The following is a 21,757-nucleotide window of genomic DNA, read 5'->3' on the forward strand; positions in this document are numbered from 1 at the left end:
CTATCATAATCCATGTGATTAAAATGAACATAGGAAATGAACATAATCAAGAAAGATGGTGGTATAGGCATTAGATACGTAAAAAAGGCTTGATACTGAGAAATTATATGAAAAACATGGAAAATGACCTTTAAAATGGTTATTTATTGCAATATGTGTACCTATATACATTCCAATGGACATAAGAAATAAGGTGAAAAAAAGAATAACAAAGAAAAAAAAAGTTGCAGGAGTCGGACTCGAACCCCTGCCTGCATGATGGAATGAGAAGTAAGTCTGACGCCTAACCGATTGAGCTAGAATATTTCCCATAGACTTAACACGTAAGCAAAACACCAGAATCTCAAATCCAATCTTGCAAGTGAATTACGGGCATGATCCCGACATCTGATCGGAAAATGAAGGAAACGCAACCGAAAGCTTAGAATCTCAGCTACAACATACTAAAAGCTCAGGGATAACTAGCAACAAAAATTGGAGATATGGCTTACGAAATAGAAGAATGTAGAATCTAGTTTTGAGAAAAAGTCATGTCCCATAGAGATTACACGCAAAATGAGTAAAAATGACATGCCATTATTATTTGCAATTTTTGAGGATGATCTGTTTATCGAAATGAAAAATAAAGGCAATAACTCAGAAAGAGTAAGAACTAAGCTACAACATATCAAAAATTGGGTGAAAATTGACCAATATTCACGGAGTTAGAGCAAGATTTGCATAATTATAATGACGTCATAATAGGCAAAATGGATTTTTTGACTTCCGACGCCATTTTGATGACGTCATAATATAATTGAGGGTCAAATGAGACATGAAATTATATCTCTAGTTCATACTCTATCAAAATATGAAAAAAAAATTGGGGGTCCCCACGCGTTCTGAAGAGCTACAGCGGATTTTCTATAGGCATGTTTTTGCCCATATATGGCCTATAGTGAGAGCTCGCGCGCACACGTGCTGCAAACTTTAACGGGTGTTAATTTCCTTATTAATGGTCGTAGAAGGTTGATCAAGGTATCAAATTGCTCAAAATTATATGATCAATGCAATGAAATAAAAAAAACGGTGTTTCTGAGTTGCATTCAAGGCGTTACGCGCGGAAACGCGCGCGCATACGTTTGCGCGCGCAACTTTTTGAAATGCTTAAAATGACCTAAAACGTACTCTCTTTTGGTCAAAAAGTGATTTTTAGCATTTTAAAATTTTGACGCGCGCGTACGCGCGCGTCGTGACCTTCAGGTGATCTTTGATGACATGACCTGATGACCCTTGATCTGAAGTTTATGTCATGTGAATTTGATTTTTTTTTGATAATTGATAATGGAGATATGATTGATAATGTGATTTTACAAAATGGCGTCTAGATGACGTCATGATGACGTCATGACATTAAGATTCTTGCAGAATTGAGGTCTTAATGATGTTGATATGTGGTGATATTTTGATGATTATTGAATATCAACTTTCTGAGATTTGCTGTCCACAAGAAATGGAGGAAATAAAAATAAGAAATAACTAGATTTTAATTCGTCATGCGGACGAATTAGGTGGTCTGTCGTATAGATAGATAAACAGGAAAAAAATATTTAAACAGATATTAGATTGAAAAATAGATAGACAAACAGATTTACATAATCAAACAGATACATACAAGAAAGATAATTATATTAGATGGATGGAGTGATGGATGGAGAGATCAATTATAGGTGGTTATATTAATAAAACATAAACATATATAGATAGATATAGAGAGACAGACATATAGATAGAGAGACAGACATATAGATAGATAGAGAGACAGACTTATAGATAGAGAGATAGATTGATAGATATATAGATAGATAGAGAGATGATTGGTGGTTATATTAATAAAACATATATAAACATATAGATAGAAAGAGAGACAGACAGATAGATAGATAGACAGATAGATAGACAGACATATATATAGATAGAGAGACAGACATATCATGAAGCTATTACGAGCTATCTCGTAATAGCTTCATGCTGCGTGGTCCTATCGCGTTATGTAAGCGGGCTCTAACTTTCGCCTGGCGGCTCGCCAATTGATGTTAGATATCGTTCCTTCGCCCGAAGGAAGCGATAACAAAGGATTAAGAGAGAAATTGGAAGATGGTTCTCCTTCTCGTGATAGCTTCATGGATAGATAGACAGACATATAGATAGACAAACATATAGATAGACAGAGAGACAGAAATATAGATAGATAGAGAGACAGACATATAGATAGATATATAGATAGATAGATAGATAGATAGACATATAGATAGATACAGAGACAGACATATAGATTGATAGAGATCGAGACAGAGATAGATAGAGAGACAGACATATAGATGAATAGAGAGACAGACATATAGATAGATAGATAGATAGATAGACAGATAGATAGATAGATAGAGAGACAGACAGACAGATAGATAGATAGATATATAGATAGATAGATAGATAGATAGATAGAGACAGGCAGATGGATGGATAGATAGATAGACATATCTAAACAGATAGATACATATATATTAGACAGAGAGAGAGAGAGAGAGATAAACAGACAGATAGATATACAATGTAGGTAGATAGACAGACAGACATATGGATAGATAGAGAGAGAGGGACGTATTCAAACAGAAAGATATATATTAGACAGAGAGATAGATATGTCATGTAGGTAGATAGACAGACAGATAAATAGATATGATATAAAAAAGTAATTATAATCTGTTTTATTTTGCAATATTTTAGCTATTATTTGTTAGAATTCTTATAATTGATCGTGGGCAAGATAGCTAAAAAAAAAAAAAAAAAAAAAAAAATCATGTTCACCCGCGGACTCGAACCCCTGCCTGCATGATTGAATGAGAAGTAAGTCTGACGCCTAACCGATTGAGCTAGAATATTTCCCATAGACTTAACACGTAAGCAAAACACCAGAATCTCAAATCCAATCTTGCAAGTGAATTACGGGCATGATCCCGACATCTGATCGGAAAATGAAGGAAACGCAACCGAAAGCTTAGAATCTCAGCTACAACATACTAAAAGCTCAGGGATAACTAGCAACAAAAATTGGAGATATGGCTTACGAAATAGAAGAATGTAGAATCTAGTTTTGAGAAAAAGTCATGTCCCATAGAGATTACACGCAAAATGAGTAAAAATGACATGCCATTATTATTTGCAATTTTTGAGGATGATCTGTTTATCAAAATGAAAAATAAAGGCAATAACTCAGAAAGAGTAAGAACTAAGCTACAACATATCAAAAATTGGGTGAAAATAGACCGATATTCACGGAGTTAGAGCAAGATTTGCATAATTATAATGACGTCATAATAGGCAAAATGGATTTTTTGACTTCCGACGCCATTTTGATGACGTCATAATATAATTGAGGGTCAAATGAGACATGAAATTATATCTCTAGTTCATACTCTATCAAAATATGAAAAAAAAATTGGGGGTCCCCACGCGTTCTGAAGAGCTACAGCGGATTTTCTATAGGCATGTTTTTGCCCATATATGGCCTATAGTGAGAGCTCGCGCGCACACGTGCTGCAAACTTTAACGGGTGTTAATTTCCTTATTAATGGTCGTAGAAGGTTGATCAAGGTATCAAATTGCTCAAAATTATATGATCAATGCAATGAAATAAAAAAAACGGTGTTTCTGAGTTGCATTCAAGGCGTTACGCGCGGAAACGCGCGCGCATACGTTTGCGCGCGCAATTTTTTGAAATGCTTAAAATGACCTGAAACGTACTCTGTTTTGGTCAAAAAGTGATTTTTAGCATTTTAAAATTTTGACGCGCGCGTACGCGCGCGTCGTGACCTTCAGGTGACCTTTGATGATATGACCTGATGACCCTTGATCTGAAGTTTATGTCATGTGAATTTGATTTATTTTTGATAATTGATAATGGAGATATGATTGATAATGTGATTTTACAAAATGGCGTCTAGATGACGTCATGATGACGTCATGACATTAAGATTCTTGCAGAATTGAGGTCTTATTGATGTTGATATGTGGTGATATTTTGATGATTATTGAATATGAACTTTCTGAGATTTGCTGTCCACAAGAAATGGAGGAAATAAAAATAAGAAATAAAAATAAAGAAAGAAAATTCGGACAAACATAAGAGGTGATCTGTCATAGACAGACCACCTAACTAGATTTTAATTCGTCATGCGGACGAATTAGGTGGTCTGTCGTATAGATAGATAAACAGGAAAAAAATATTTAAACAGATATTAGATTGAAAAATAGATAGACAAACAGATTTACATAATCAAACAGATACATACAAGAAAGATAATTATATTAGATGGATGGAGTGATGGATGGAGAGATAAATTATAGGTGGTTATATTAATAAAACATAGACATATATAGATAGATATAGAGAGACAGACATATAGATAGAGAGACAGACATATAGATAGATAGAGAGACAGACTTATAGATAGAGAGATAGATTGATAGATATATAGATATATAGATAGATAGAGAGATGATTGGTGGTTATATTAATAAAACATATATAAACATATAGATAGAAAGAGAGACAGACAGATAGATAGATAGACAGATAGATAGACAGACATATATATAGATAGAGAGACAGACATATCATGAAGCTATTACGAGCTATCTCGTAATCTTCATGCTGCGTGGTCCTATCGCGTTATGTAAGCGGGCTCTAACTTTCGCCTGGCGGCTCGCCAATTGATGTTAGATATCGTTCCTTCGCCCGAAGGAAGCGATAACAAAGGATTAAGAGAGAAATTGGAAGATGGTTCTCCTTCTCGTGATAGCTTCATGGATAGATAGACAGACATATAGATAGACAAACATATAGATAGACAGAGAGACAGAAATATAGATAGATAGAGAGACAGACATATAGATAGATATATAGATAGATAGATTGATAGATAGATAGATAGATAGATAGATAGACATATAGATAGATACAGAGACAGACATATAGATTGATAGAGATCGAGACAGAGATAGATAGAGAGACAGACATATAGATGAATAGAGAGACAGACATATAGATAGATAGATAGATAGATAGACAGATAGATAGATAGATAGAGAGACAGACAGACAGATAGATAGATAGATATATAGATAGATAGATAGATAGAGACAGGCAGATGGATGGATAGATAGATAGACATATCTAAACAGATAGATACATATATATTAGACAGAGAGAGAGAGAGAGAGATAAACAGACAGATAGATATACAATGTAGGTAGATAGACAGACAGACATATGGATAGATAGAGAGAGAGGGACGTATTCAAACAGAAAGATATATATTAGACAGAGAGATAGATATGTCATGTAGGTAGATAGACAGACAGATAAATAGATATGATATAAAAAAGTAATTATAATCTGTTTTATTTTGCAATATTTTAGCTATTATTTGTTAGAATTCTTATAATTGATCGTGGGCAAGATAGCTAAAAAAAAAAAAAAAAAAAAAAATCATGTTCACCCGCGGACTCGAACCCCTGCCTGCATGATGGAATGAAAAGTAAGTCTGACGCCTAACCGATTGAGCTAGAATATTTCCCATAGACTTAACACGTAAGCAAAACACCAGAATCTCAAATCCAATCTTGCAAGTGAATTACGGGCATGATCCCGACATCTGATCGGAAAATGAAGGAAACGCAACCGAAAGCTTAGAATCTCAGCTACAACATACTAAAAGCTCAGGGATAACTAGCAACAAAAATTGGAGATATGGCTTACGAAATAGAAGAATGTAGAATCTAGTTTTGAAAAAAAGTCATGTCCCATAGAGATTACACGCAAAATGAGTAAAAATGACATGCCATTATTATTTGCAATTTTTGAGGATGATTTGTCTATCAAAATGAAAAATAAAGGCAATAACTCAGAAAGAGTAAGAACTAAGCTACAACATATCAAAAATTGGGTGAAAATTGACCAATATTCACGGAGTTAGAGCAAGATTTGCATAATTATAATGACGTCATAATAGGCAAAATGGATTTTTTGAATTCCGACGCCATTTTGATGACGTCATAATATACTTGAGGGTCAAATGAGACATGAAATTATATCTCTAGTTCATACTCTATCAAAATATGAAAAAAAAATTGGGGGTCCCCATGCGTTCTGAAGAGCTACAGCGGATTTTCTATAGGCATGTTTTTGCCCATATATGGCCTATAGTGAGAGCTCGCGCGCACACGTGCTGCAAACTTTAACGGGTGTTAATTTCCTTATTAATGGTCGTAGAAGGTTGATCAAGGTATCAAATTGCTCAAAATTATATGATCAATGCAATGAAATAAAAAAAACGGTGTTTCTGAGTTGCATTCAAGGCGTTACGCGCGGAAACGCGCGCGCATACGTTTGCGCGCGCAATTTTTTGAAATGCTTAAAATGACCTAAAACGTACTCTGTTTTGGTCAAAAAGTGATTTTTAGCATTTTAAAATTTTGACGCGCGCGTACGCGCGCGTCGTGACCTTCAGGTGACCTTTGATGACATGACCTGATGACCCTTGATCTGAAGTTTATGTCATGTGAATTTGATTTTTTTTTGATAATTGATAATGGAGATATGATTGATAATGTGATTTTACAAAATGGCGTCTAGATGACGTCATGATGACGTCATGACATTAAGATTCTTGCAGAATTGAGGTCTTATTGATGTTAATATGTGGTGATATTTTGCTGATTATTGAATATGAACTTTCTGAGATTTGCTGTCCACAAGAAATGGAGGAAATAAAAATAAGAAATAAAAATAAACTAGATTTTAATTCGTCATGCGGACGAATTAGGTGGTCTGTCGTATAGATAGATAAACAGGAAAAAAATATTTAAACAGATATTAGATTGAAAAATAGATAGACAAACAGATTTACATAATCAAACAGATACATACAAGAAAGATAATTATATTAGATGGATGGAGTGATGGATGGAGAGATAAATTATAGGTGGTTATATTAATAAAACATAGACATATAAAGATAGATATAGAGAGACAGACATATAGATAGAGAGACAGACATATAGATAGATAGAGAGACAGACTTATAGATAGAGAGATAGATTGATAGATATATAGATATATAGATAGATAGAGAGGTGATTGGTGGTTATATTAATAAAACATATATAAACATATAGATAGAAAGAGAGACAGACAGATAGATAGATAGACAGATAGATAGACAGACATATATATAGATAGAGAGACAGACATATCATGAAGCTATTACGAGCTATCTCGTAATAGCTTCATGCTGCGTGGTCCTATCGCGTTATGTAAGCGGGCTCTAACTTTCGCCTGGCGGCTCGCCAATTGATGTTAGATATCGTTCCTTCGCCCGAAGGAAGCGATAACAAAGGATTAAGAGAGAAATTGGAAGATGGTTCTCCTTCTCGTGATAGCTTCATGGATAGATAGACAGACATATAGATAGACAAACATATAGATAGACAGAGAGACAGAAATATAGATAGATAGAGAGACAGACATATAGATAGATATATAGATAGATAGATAGATAGATATATAGATAGATAGACATATAGATAGATACAGAGACAGACATATAGATTGATAGAGATCGAGACAGAGATAGATAGAGAGACAGACATATAGATGAATAGAGACAGACATATAGATAGATAGATAGATAGATAGACAGATAGATAGATAGATAGAGAGACAGACAGACAGATAGATAGATAGATATATAGATAGATAGATAGATAGAGACAGGCAGATGGATGGATAGATAGATAGACATATCTAAACAGATAGATACATATATATTAGACAGAGAGAGAGAGAGAGAGATAAACAGACAGATAGATATACAATGTAGGTAGATAGACAGACAGACATATGGATAGATAGAGAGAGAGGGACGTATTCAAACAGAAAGATATATATTAGACAGAGAGATAGATATGTCATGTAGGTAGATAGACAGACAGATAAATAGATATGATATAAAAAAGTAATTATAATCTGTTTTATTTTGCAATATTTTAGCTATTATTTGTTAGAATTCTTATAATTGATCGTGGGCAAGATAGCTAAAAAAAAAAAAAAAAAAAAAAAAATCATGTTCACCCGCGGACTCGAACCCCTGCCTGCATGATGGAATGAGAAGTAAGTCTGACGCCTAACCGATTGAGCTAGAATATTTCCCATAGACTTAACACGTAAGCAAAACACCAGAATCTCAAATCCAATCTTGCAAGTGAATTACGGGCATGATCCCGACATCTGATCGGAAAATGAAGGATACGCAACCGAAAGCTTAGAATCTCAGCTACAACATACTAAAAGCTCAGGGATAACTAGCAACAAAAATTGGAGATATGGCTTACGAAATAGAAGAATGTAGAATCTAGTTTTGAGAAAAAGTCATGTCCCATAGAGATTACACGCAAAATGAGTAAAAATGACATGCCATTATTATTTGCAATTTTTGAGGATGATTCGTCTATCAAAATGAAAAATAAAGGCAATAACTCAGAAAGAGTAAGAACTAAGCTACAACATATCAAAAATTGGGTGAAAATTGACCAATATTCACGGAGTTAGAGCAAGATTTGCATAATTATAATGACGTCATAATAGGCAAAATGGATTTTTTGAATTCCGACGCCATTTTGATGACGTCATAATATACTTGAGGGTCAAATGAGACATGAAATTATATCTCTAGTTCATACTCTATCAAAATATGAAAAAAAAATTGGGGGTCCCCATGCGTTCTGAAGAGCTACAGCGGATTTTCTATAGGCATGTTTTTGCCCATATATGGCCTATAGTGAGAGCTCGCGCGCACACGTGGTGCAAACTTTAACGGGTGTTAATTTCCTTATTAATGGTCGTAGAAGGTTGATCAAGGTATCAAATTGCTCAAAATTATATGATCAATGCAATGAAATAAAAAAAACGGTGTTTCTGAGTTGCATTCAAGGCGTTACGCGCGGAAACGCGCGCGCATACGTTTGCGCGCGCAATTTTTTGAAATGCTTAAAATGACCTAAAACGTACTCTGTTTTGGTCAAAAAGTGATTTTTACCATTTTAAAATTTTGACGCGCGCGTACGCGCGCGTCGTGACCTTCAGGTGACCTTTGATGACATGACCTGATGACGCTTGATCTGAAGTTTATGTCATGTGAATTTGATTTATTTTTGATAATTGATAATGGAGATATGATTGATAATGTGATTTTACAAAATGGCGTCTAGATGACGTCATGATGACGTCATGACATTAAGATTCTTGCAGAATTGAGGTCTTATTGATGTTGATATGTGCTGATATTTTGATGATTATTGAATATGAACTTTCTGAGATTTGCTGTCCACAAGAAATGGAGGAAATAAAAATAAGAAATAAAGAAAGAAAGAAAATTCGGACAAACATAAGAGGTGATCTGTCATAGACAGACCACCTAATAAATAATAAAGAAAGAAAATTCGGACAAACATAAGAGGTGATCTGTCATAGACAGACCACCTAATAAACTAGATATTTAATTCGTCATTGGGACGAATTAGGTGGTCTGTCAGTCAACTTGTCAATCATAATCATGAATATTATCATAATTATCATGATGGTCATCAGTAGCATAATCATGTCATTATTATGATCCTTTTGCTAAAAAAGGAGCATAGAAAATGGAGATGATAATCGAGAATGATGCATGGGGTATGGCCTTAAAAAGAACATGGATTGCGGCCCTCTAGTGGTGAACAGGCAAGCTTGGTACAACAGTTTAGTCCAGAGATATTGGCCGATTTTAATTGTCCGCTTCTCAGATCCCCTACATTCACACGCCCACTGATTCGCATACTATACAGTCACAGTGGAAGACCGCTAATCGCGGGACTCCACTGATCTGTACGCTCGAAAAAAAAAAAAAAAAAAAAAAAAAAAAAAAAAAAAAAAACAGTGGAATATTATTCAATAATACAGTCTAGAAGTGGACACACAATATTTAAAGGGGAAGTCAAGGCTGAAAATAAGTTGATTGTAAAAGAATGTAGAAAAAATAACGAAAAATTTTGGTAATGGTTGCACGAAAATCCGTTGAATAATAGAAAAGTTATGAATATTTCAAGTTTTGATTTTGTGACGTCACATGCGAGCAACTCTTCTACATGTTATATGGTAAAAAATAAGTAACATGCCATTTTCTCAGAAAATTCAAATTATTTTTTGTGAGCATTTGATATATCATCAGAAATATAATTTCTTACTACTTTTTGAGGAGGAAATATATGTTTTTGTCATGGATCATGAAAAAAAAAATCGAATTTATAGATTATTTATTACATGACCTATGGAGGAACTGTTTGCATGTGATGTCACAATTCGGAAATGTGAAATATCCATAACTTAGGTATTATTTGACAGATTTTCGTCAAACTTTGACCAGTATTTTTGTCTTTTTTTTTAAACATTTTTTTTTTTAAATGAAGTCATTTTTAGCCTGGACTTCGTCTTTAAGCATTTGCAATATCGACGTATAAAGAACGTGGATTGTGGGCGTCTAATGGTGAACAGGTAAGCTTGCTAGAAAGTCGTAGGGTTTGGATGTAGACGGAAAACGGGTAATTTGAAATTTAATGTTGGGGCAAAAGTTGACAATGATCCCTTGATCAGATTTGTAAAAAAACATGAGCGCCCATAGAAAGAGAATATTGATCAGTCAATATATTTCTGGGGGGCGTTTCATGAAACATTTAGTCGGTGATTTTCACCGACTAATTTGCTTTCAGCCAATCAGATGCAAGGATTTCCAGTAGCTTATAACATTAGTCGGTGAACATGACTGACTAATTGTTTGATGAAATGCCCCACTGGTGTGGGAGTGGCGAAGGCACACATTTTGAGTGTGTTGTTTCGGAAGCAATTTTATATATACCTCTGAGAATATTGAACCTTTTAAGTGAATACTTGGTAAACTTTAAAACCACTAGCATCTCTTATTCTTTTTATCAGCCTGTAGTGAGACACATTTGTTAGGAAAGAGAAATGGACATTCAGAAGTTCTATGTTTAGGTCTTTCATTTTAATTCCGAAATATAATTTTTCATATGGACAATACGTATTTTCTATGTAGTGTACGGTTTCATTTTATTCTCTGTTATAAGTGGAGACTGATGCATTTTCGAAATTTGACCGTCCTTCATGTGTCCAAGAGGTCAGACAGTCTCCTTGAATATGAGTCGACTTTCTGGTCATAAATATGCCAAGAAATGAGAGAGCACATTTATCTGTGATTCACTGCACATTTCGTGAATTTGTCTGTATTCTCCTTAATCACTATGTTCCATCAGAAGAAAGTTGAAAACAACTTCTCTCTTCTTCGTCATTTCTTACAGTTGTTTGGGGTTTTTTTGTGACAATATATGAATTTTGGAATGTTATTTTCGTGAAACATTTTGTTTGTATGATTTCATGTGGAGGAAGTGTTCATCTTGAACATCTCAAGTATTTCTATTGCAATATTCATCTGTGGAGAACAATATTATCTCTTTTGTTGTCTTGATTATTGGTCAGCGAAAAATTAGAATGTGGCTTGTGCTTATAGCCAAGTTAGTTTTTGTGATATGTGTGGTGATTTTGTTTGGTTACTGGGAATATGGAATATTATTGGACACATTCATATTTGGAGGACTCTCTACAGGTTTTATTCATTTTACGTGTAAAGATGGTAAGTGCACCTTTTACCTTGTGCAATGTATGTTTGCATGTAAGTTTTGGAGATACGTTTGTGTTTGTATTAGTATGGTGGCATTTTGTAATGATTTGTTGAGAATGTAACGTCTTTTCCTGGTTGTCGATGTTATGCTTTAAATTTGTCATATGAAATGTAATGCCATATTGGATAAGAAAGAATTTTGTAAAAGAAAATTGTGATCGGATGAAGAAATTGTTGATGGTGTAAAGGTAATAATAATGAAGAGAAGATTTTATTGGGAATGTTAATGATAATTGTATTGAGTGGTTTTTATTTTGATAATGATGAAATGATGGTGAAAGTCATATGAGTGATAATAGTGATGATTTTATTGATATCATTATAGGTTGATGATAATGGTAATGTGTAGGTGAGTAGAGAAAATGGTGTTGAGGATTTTTTTTTTTTTTTTGTTTTTTTTGTAGGTTGATGTTTGTGAAATATATCGAAAGGGTTATCTTGTTGCTTGATTTGTCCATTTGTGTTGAGGTTTTTAAATCTTATTTGTGGAGGTGAAATGTTGGAAAGAAGGTAAAACTGATTCAGGTTTACCCTTTTTGTCTCTATAGGAAATAGATGTATAGAAGAAAAAAAAGGTTATTCCTTTTTGAAATCTGACAAGCAGCATAATAAAAAGGAAAAAATTATCAATTTTTTTGCAGGGGAGAGGGGTCAACTGGGCCTTGAACCTTCCCCCCCCCCCCCCTGTATGCACGGCTGTGTGCCCGTATACCTGTGGAGAAATTTCTTATTGGAAATCTTTTCGAAATGTGAAAAGCAAAGAACAGTCTTCCCCCCCCCTCCCATACCTTCCTTTGTTTCCATAGTGCATATAGCATTTTTGATTATTTTATGTAGAATAAAACAGCAATGTGGTTAAAATGCCTTGCTCAATGGCATAACTAAATACCGTGCTGGAGATGAGAATTTTGATCCTCACATTTCTGTAGGCCAGTTGGCCATGGCACCTTTACTAACAGTTGCAATTGTAATTAAGTGGCTTAGCATTACCTTGAGATTTTATAATGTCAGTGTCAAGCTGGGCAATTTGGTATGAATTTGTGTGATTTGTAATGTAAAGGGAGGATGTTCACAAAGATGATGGAAATATGGTGGTGGTGGTGATGGTGATGGAGTCATAATTGAAAGAAACACTTGATGTCTTTGTGGATGATCTTCTTGAATGCAACAATGAAATAATTAAAATTTATTTCATTATGATATGTTCAACATAGAAAATATTCTTCAAAAAAATATCGGATTTTATGCGTTAATGTGATGAAAGTGACTAATCGGAAGGGGGGGGGCAATTCACAGGTGAAAGTATGTTTTATTGGAATATTACAATGGAGAAAAGTGATATTGTAAATTGCTATTTGAAATGAAATGAAATTCGAAAAGTGTGAAAAAATAGATAGGCTTATATGTTTTGCCTTATGATACTTGCAAATATAACACTGGCCAATTTTACCTTCAGAATCATCTTGGTACATGTACAAAATAAACAGCTATAATTAGCATAAGATTTTTTTGTCACAGATAATTGAGTTGAGGTCATATAAACTAATTTTTGATAAAAGTTGAAGTTGAGGTATTTCAGATAAAAAGTTTAAGTATTAAAAATGAAACCAAAATCTTTTTTTTCCCCTTGAGTCTCTTAATGGCTATTTTTTTTGTCAGCAAAGTTTTCTTGAATAATTCTGTTCTCATATACTGACTACCTAATATTAACATCTATACAAAAATTAATGTTAAAGTTATGATAATCCCCGGATAATCCAGTCGTCACATTATTGGCAACAGACAGATAAAATTCGGGAAAAATGGGCAGTAATAATATTTTCCAAATAAAAACAGAAGAAGAAATATTATTGATATGGAAATATTTGGTGACATCTAGTTATAGTTCTTTGGTTGCTTTTTATTTGGTCATCGATGATGATCGATACTTTGGTGATCGATACTTTGATACGACGACTGTGACCGTTCCGGCCGTGCGCGCGTGTTTGCATGATATGTGCAACTTGTTTCTCCTAACGTAACGTTAGTGAAAGTTGGAAGTGTATCAAAGTTTTTCCGAAATTCAGAAATATTGGTTGTTATCACCTTAGGTTGTGTTGATATTGTGAGTTTTGATAATTCAAAAATTTGGTAAGTTTCTTTTCGCCCTTATTAATGTGTTGTTACAAAGATGTTGGGTCAGGGTGAGCCTCATGACCTAGGTGCTGTTGTCTTGTTGAACTATTTTGCCTGTGTTGCCAACAACACTGTTGGAGCTACATGGAGCATGCATGGAGCCACAGGTAGTAAAGTTAAGCTGTGTGGAGAATCTATGTAGCATAGCAGGGCTCTGTCTGTGCTTTTAAAACCACATGCTTACCAAGTGCACTCATATGTACTGTGCAATCACTTTTTGTGTATTGAAAGTTTGCAGTAGGCTTACCAGTACATATGACATAGCCCATAGGCCTAATTAGAAAAAAAAAAAGAGTTTTGAGAATGTGATTATTGTAACCAGCACTCGCGCTGATGTATGGTACCTAGGTCCACCACATATCGACCACCTTTTTTTAAACCGACCACATTGCGCATTACAAATGGTACGCGTGTGGGAATTAACGCAGTATCCATGGGAATGACAAGAATCGATTACAGGGGGTAAAAGAATGACCAAAAGGGAAAAAATTGGCAAAATTCATCGAAATTTCTAAAATCAGTTGATTACACCTAGGCCTAGGTCCATCATATCCATTCAAGAAATCCGATATTAGAAGACTTTAGAACAAAAAGCTGTTGCAGTCTTTGATTCACCTGCCGTAGCTCATCGCGGAAGTAGTGTGACAATCATATTATTTCATATTATTATTTCATATTATTCCTTGTATTCTTAGGATAAAATCTCGTCAAAAATTAGGGCAAATATGTCAATTTGTACAAGAAATTGCAGTCTTGTCATTTTGAGATTGAAGAGGCAATACTGCCCATGTCTGCATTCTTATTCACTTTGCACACACTTTGTAGATTTTTGTTGAGGAAGATTGCATTTCAGGCTTGTGTATAAAGTGTCTGAAATTTAACATTTCTTCAATATTTTTACTCGGATTTCAATGAATATCTATCTCGTATTTGAAGATGGAATGTTTTGAGTTCATTGCAAGTTTTGTTTGAGTAAAATCGCCCAGATACGCATATATGCACACACATGGGCACTGGACTGCAGAGACACGGGGCATTTTGCCATATATGTTGCAAGGCGCTCTATAAGTGTAATAAAATTAATTGTTATTGTAAAAAGCAAGTCAATACACTAGAGGGCCACACAAAAATGTGCTCAAAATTAAAGATCTGAGCAATCTGGTGAATAAAAAAACTATACAACAGCCATGAGGTCAAAAGGTTATAGGCTAAGTGATTAATAGTAATTTATTTTCTGATACTTTTTCTTATTTCTGTGATAAATTGAGATCAGGTTATGGTAGGCCTATAGGCTACAAACAAAAAAGGTTGGAGTGTTTTGGATTGCAAGCCAGTCATCTGGTAAATTAGGGGTCATACATTTTTGTAACAAAAAAAATATCCCACTCATGAATTATGTGACTTTTATTATTATCTTGGCTAACAGGTTTTTTATTCACAAGAGTATTCAAATCTTTAATTCTGAGCAGATTCTTGCAACGCTCTCTGAGGAATCATAAATACCAAGTCAAAATCCTAGAGAGCCTCACAGAAATATCCACAAAATTAAAGATCTCAGCACTGTGGTGAATAAAAAACAACATAGGCCTAATAGACAAGATACTAATGGAAGATAGATCATTCATTACTTATTATTATTTTTTTATCTTTTGGTTACAGGAATCATATTTTTAAGATTTATTTTTTTTAGAATTGTTTATGAGCTGTCTAATTTTTGTACAGACAGGGTGGTAAAGCAGCACAAGGTTACTCCTTGCATTGTACGAGTGCTTGCATTCTGCAATGGTTAAATAGTTTACTGCACCTGTAGTGCTTATGAATTACCCTGCATGCCTGTATCTGTCTTATGCGGCATGTTTGTAGAGAATATATGCAGCACACCATACGTCCAATGCACAAGGTTGTGATACAAGCTTGTGCTGTTTGACTCTGTGTACAAAAAGAAGGCAGCACATAACCAATACGAAAAAAAATTCTTTAAAATAGTATTATTGTAATAAATAAAAGAGAAAAATAATCACAAATGATCTGTCTTTCATTTGTATTTTGGCTGTTGTGTTGTTTTTTATTCACCAGATTGCTGACATCTTTTAATTTTGAGCATATTTTTTGTGAGGCCCAGTAGTGTATTTACTTGGATTTTACAATTCGATATTGTAGAGGGCCTTGGAAGAATGTGGTCAGAATTCAAGATTCGAGTGTTCCTGTGACTAAAAAAGAAGCTGACAGCCAAGATAATAATAAAAAACACAAACAAGATTTTTTGGTTACAAGAATTACATTTTTAAGATTCTATTTTTACTATGTTGTGTACTGGTAAGTTTCAGTACATAAAAGGTGGTTACACTGTGCGAAAGGTAGAGATAAGTGTAGAGAATCCATTCTTGATCTGTATGTGTACAGCATATTTCTTGTGGAAAAAATTTGAAGGTTGTATACCATTGGCACACGTTTTTTGTGACAAATGTTCTGCACACATTCAAATTGAGAGTAGCATGCAAGATTAGGGTTTCTTTGTGAATAAATATTTTGGTTACTGGTCAGTGTCCAATTTTTTTTTCTTTTTTCTTTCTATATAGACAGGTAGTACCTTTGAAGTGAAAGGCAGTGATATTGGCCAAGTGCATTGAGCCGTAAGTATAAAATTTTGGGTGTTAGTTATTTGTTAAGTGTATATGAATGGTATAGAGCATTGATTCGCAAAGCGACATTGATTCTTTGTGGACCCTTTTTAAAAATCAAATAAATAGTATGTACTAATTAGTATTCTTTTTCATTATTCAGTCATTTTAATATTAATACACAATGTAATAGACAAACTGTTGTTTTATTAACCACTTGAGAAATAAATTTTTGCTTTTAGTGTTAAGAATGATCATGTTGATCAACATCATTATATTTAATGCATTGTAAGAATTTTTGCATGACTGATTAAAAAGTACGTTGAAGAAAAAATGTTTTTTGGCATATATTTTGATATGTACTATTAATTGATTTCATAGTAATCCGATTGGAAATTTATAATTTCCATTAAAGATCATCAAATTTTAAAATGTTGTGAATGTACTCTGTACATATAATTTTATAAGGATTGATGGGGGACTGATGATTTTTTTTTCAATTTGATAAAATGAAGAGAAATCTGAAAATGCAGAGAAATTATCTACAATGTACTTAATTGTGTGACGGCAGAAACGTAAATTTAATTCTAAGTAGTTAAGATTAAGAATCTTTCTAGTTGGAATAAATGTGAAGTGTAATTGCTTGATTTTTCTGGTTTTCTCCTTTTTTCCCCAGGTTACTAACTGATTTCCAGAAATTTGCAGTTGCAGATCGTAAGCAGGTAATTTCATCAGGTTAAACGAGTACTTTAGGGTAAAAATAATATGATTTAATTTGAAGGAATAAAATTGAGATGAGAAAAATCATGAAAATCGGATGAAAAATGATAATGTTATCATGGGGTACTCTAGGGGAAAAATAATATGATTTCATAAGTGGGTTAAAATCGAGATGAGAAAAATCATTAAAATCAGATGATTAATGATGATTTAAAGCTTTGATTTGTTTGGTTAAACAGTTATATGCTTATTTTTATAGATATGCAGTGAGCAAATTTGTGATAATGTCACATGTCCATTTGTTCTATTATTTGTAGGCACAAGAGATTTAATATCACATCCATTTGTAACTGTTCATCATGTCCTATAAACTGAGTTTTAATTTTAATTGCGTACTATTTTTTTCTTTTGTATCGTATTTGTGTTGTTTCTGTTATTTGTTAAATCAATATCATCTTCACTCATATCATACCATTTCATCTCCATTCTCAAACCTTTACACTAAAAGGTTTTGAGAAAAAACAGTCATTGAGAACTCCATCTAGAATTTCAATAGAACTCCTTTCAAAGCAACTGAACTAGAAAGAACTAAAAGAACGAACCAAAAAGAACAAGAACCAACAAGAACACGAACCTAAGAACTGAAAAGAACTGAACCATTTGAACAAAGTCTATCAGTTAGCAGCTCATGACAATAACTTTAGCAATTTGAGGCTAGGGTGAGTCCAGAAGAGTTGTGACAGATAGCAAGACAGTGAGACCCTGAGATTAGCTTGAGACCTTGAGATTAACTTGAGACCCTAAAATAAGCTTGAGACAATTGAGAACATCAGATTTGAAAAGAACCTAATTGAAAAGAACAAGAACCAACAAGAACACGAACCTAAGAACTGAAAAGAACTGAACCATTTGAACAAAGTCTATCAGTTAGCAGCTCATGACAATAACTTTAGCAATTTGAGGCTAGGGTGAGTCCAGAAGAGTTGTGACAGATAGCAAGACAGTGAGACCTTGAGATTAGCTTGAGACCTTGAGATTTGCTTGAGACCCTGAGATTAGCTTGAGACCTTGAGATTAACTTGAGACCCTAAAATAAGCTTGAGACAATTGAGAACATCAGATTTGAAAAGAACCTAATTGAAAAGACTGAACCATTTGAACAAAGTATATATTTAGGTGTTTGTAAGAAATTGATTTGATTGACTGAAGCATTTGCTGGAATTAGATTTCATCTCCATTCTCAAACCTTTACACTAAAAGGTTTTGAGAAAAAACAGTCATTGAGAACTCCATCTAGAATTTCAATAGAACTCCTTTCAAAGCAACTGAACTAGAAAGAATTTTAAAATAAGAAAAACGAATGAACTAAAAGAACGAACCAAAAAGAACAAGAACCAACAAGAACACGAACCTAAGAACTGAAAAGAACTGAACCATTTGAACAAAGTCTATCAGTTAGCAGCTCATGACAATAACTTTAGCAATTTGAGGCTAGGGTGAGTCCAGAAGAGTTGTGACAGATAGCAAGACAGTGAGACCTTGAGATTAGCTTGAGACCTTGAGATTTGCTTGAGACCCTGAGATTAGCTTGAGACCTTGAGATTAACTTGAGACCCTAAAATAAGCTTGAGACAATTGAGAACATCAGATTTGAAAAGAACCTAATTGAAAAGAATTGAACTATTTGAACAAAGTCTATCAGTTAGCAGTTCATGACAATAACTTTAGCAATTTGAGGCTAGGGTGAGTCAAGAAGAGTTGTGACAGATAGCAAGACAGTGAGACCTTGAGATTAGCTTGAGACCTTGAGATTAGCTTGAGACCTTGAGATTTGCTTGAGACCCTGAGATTAGCTTGAGACCTTGAGATTAACTTGAGACCCTAAAATAAGGTTGAGACAATTGAGAACATCAGATTTGAAAAGAACCTAATTGAAAAGAACTGAACTATTTGAACAAAGTTTATCAGTTAGCAGCTCATGACAATAACTATAGCAATTTGAGGCTAGGGTGAGTCCAGAAGAGTTGTGACAGATAGCAAGACAGTGAGACCTTGAGATTAGCTTCAGACCTTGAGATTAGCTTGAGACCTTGAGATTAGCTTCAGACCTTGAGATTAACTTGAGACCCTAAAATAAGCTTTAGACAATTGAGAACATCAGATTTGAATAGAACTTAATTGAAAAGACTGAACCATTTGAACAAAGTATATATTTAGGTGTTTGTAAGAAATTGATTTGATTGACTGAAGCATTTGCTGGAATTAGATTTGACAGAGAATAAGTGTTTGATTGGTTGATTGAAAATTGTGTAGAAAAGGACCAGTTTGATTAGAAAAAGAATATCAGTGAGCTTCACTGATCACATACAGAGAAAATTTGATCCAGACACATATCGTGTCATAGATATAAGTGAGCTTGGTTCAAAACAAATTGAGAGGTTTCTGTTATACAAGAGAGAGAGAGAGATAGTTGAAAATATAAGTTAATTAGATTGAAAATAGAGTATCAAAGAAATTAAATCAATATATATCAAGTTTTGTAAAGTCCTATTTTGGTCAAGAAAAGAAAGAAAATATTGTATGAGGATATTGGAAATTTGAAAAGAAGTGATAAGAGCAAGCATTTGGAAGACAAGCAGGGTACTTTATTGTCGACAGTAATTTTTATTTTATAAAAGAAGTGAGTCTATAAAAGTACCCAAAAAATTGTGAAACTTTGAAATAAGAGAATACGATTTAGAAATACAAGTGGGCTTGAGTAATTGCAAAGAGGTTGATTATTAAGAGTAATAATTAAAAAAAAACGAGATTAATAGATTACAAAACTGGTGAGAAACATTTAAGTAAAAGACGGAGAGAGAGAAAATTAAACAAACAGGCTTGAGTAGATTACAAACAATATTAGGATATTGATATTACACACTTCAACTTGAGAAATATAAGCGTGTGTTTGAAAGGTGGAAGCAGCTTCCCATATTTACAGTTGTAGGAATACAAGAGCGTGATTGATTAAGAGGATAACATTTGTGTGAGGATAGTGAAAATTTGTAATTAAGAGTGAGCAATTAGAATAGTAGAATATTTGATTGTTGAAATATTTGTATAAAGCAGTGACCTTGATAATTGAGAAAAAGTGAGGAAAATTGAGGTTAAAGAACAGGGTTGAGAAATACAAGTGCACTTGCATACCTGGAAATAGGATATTTGATAACAGAAGTTAGCTTGATAAATTATCAAAAAGATTGATTTTTGGAAAATTGAAGTATAAGAACAAGGTTGAAAAGTCCTCTCAAATTGTTGAAAAGAGGATTGTTGCTGACAGAATTGTTGAAAAAAAGTACTCAAATATTAAAGAAAGGAAATTCTGAAGGAGAACCAGGCACAAAATATAAGTGGATCTCAATAGTTGCAATTAATAGTTTTCATTATATAGTAATAGGCCAAGTATAGAAGAAATCTTGGGAATATATTCAGTGTTTGTTAAAAGCAAGTGACTTGGAGATACTAAATTTGATTTAATAAATCATTGTGAGTGTTACAAAGTATTCGAAATTTTGGATAGAGAGTTTGAGAATCTTGCAAATATAATACTGCTTTACGTAGAACAGATTAAAAGGAAATTGTCTCAGGGTACTCAGAGTTCTTGGTAAGAAAATTTAGAGTTGTGAGAGGAAATTTTAATACAGATTTTGGAGTACACAGTTGAAAGATCCTCCAAATACAAGTGTGTTTTATTGATAAAATAAATATAAAAAGGGAATTGCAGACTAATTTGAGGGGAATAATATTACAAAATAGTGCAAAGTGTTGTACGTGAAATTGTTGAAATTATTGTTAAGATATTTGCTATAATAAAACATCAAGGGACTTTTTAAAAATACAATTAGTTATTGTGTAAATTCGTATTTTACAGTTTTTTATGGTCTGTTGAAATAAAGAAATTGAAAATGGCTGCCACTCAATTCAGCTCTATTGTTCATGAAATTCTAAGCATGCTTTCCAGTTACACATCGATGATCAACTTAGATATTGGTAAATGCTATCATTGCATGGATGAGATCAATGAAAGTGACACCTATGTAACGTGCGAATCTTGTACCAACCATTTCCATGTCATTTGTGAGGGATACTTGAACAATGACAAATTTGCCGACCAGACATTGATTTGGATTTGCTTGTGTTGTGGTCATAGCAACATTGGAGATCGCATATTTGACAGAGTATGTATTCCATCTCATTATAACAGATATGAGCCTCTCTTGGCAGCAGATGATGATGATGGTGATGAGGATGATAATGATGATCAGAACATTGAAACCTTCAAACAGAGAAGACGAGTAAAGGGAGCAAAGAAGAGGTATGTTAAAGTTAAAAACAGCACAGTGCTTTCAGAGAAATGTAGCAGATATG

The 21,757-nt window shown here is 33.7% G+C and overlaps 1 long non-coding RNA gene across 1 annotated transcript; it reads left to right on the forward strand.

The window, feature by feature from the left end:
- The first annotated feature begins 13,780 nt into the window (after positions 1-13,780).
- On the forward strand, positions 13,781-21,684 carry LOC135156133 (uncharacterized). Its single transcript, XR_010295273.1, has 4 exons — positions 13,781-13,961; positions 16,586-16,639; positions 17,304-17,349; positions 21,594-21,684. It is a non-coding gene; the product is annotated as an uncharacterized LOC135156133 (long non-coding RNA).
- Positions 21,685-21,757: the final 73 nt, after the last annotated feature.

Source organism: Lytechinus pictus, chromosome 12 (assembly GCF_037042905.1).
Source record: "Lytechinus pictus isolate F3 Inbred chromosome 12, Lp3.0, whole genome shotgun sequence".
NCBI lineage: Eukaryota > Metazoa > Echinodermata > Echinoidea > Temnopleuroida > Toxopneustidae > Lytechinus > Lytechinus pictus.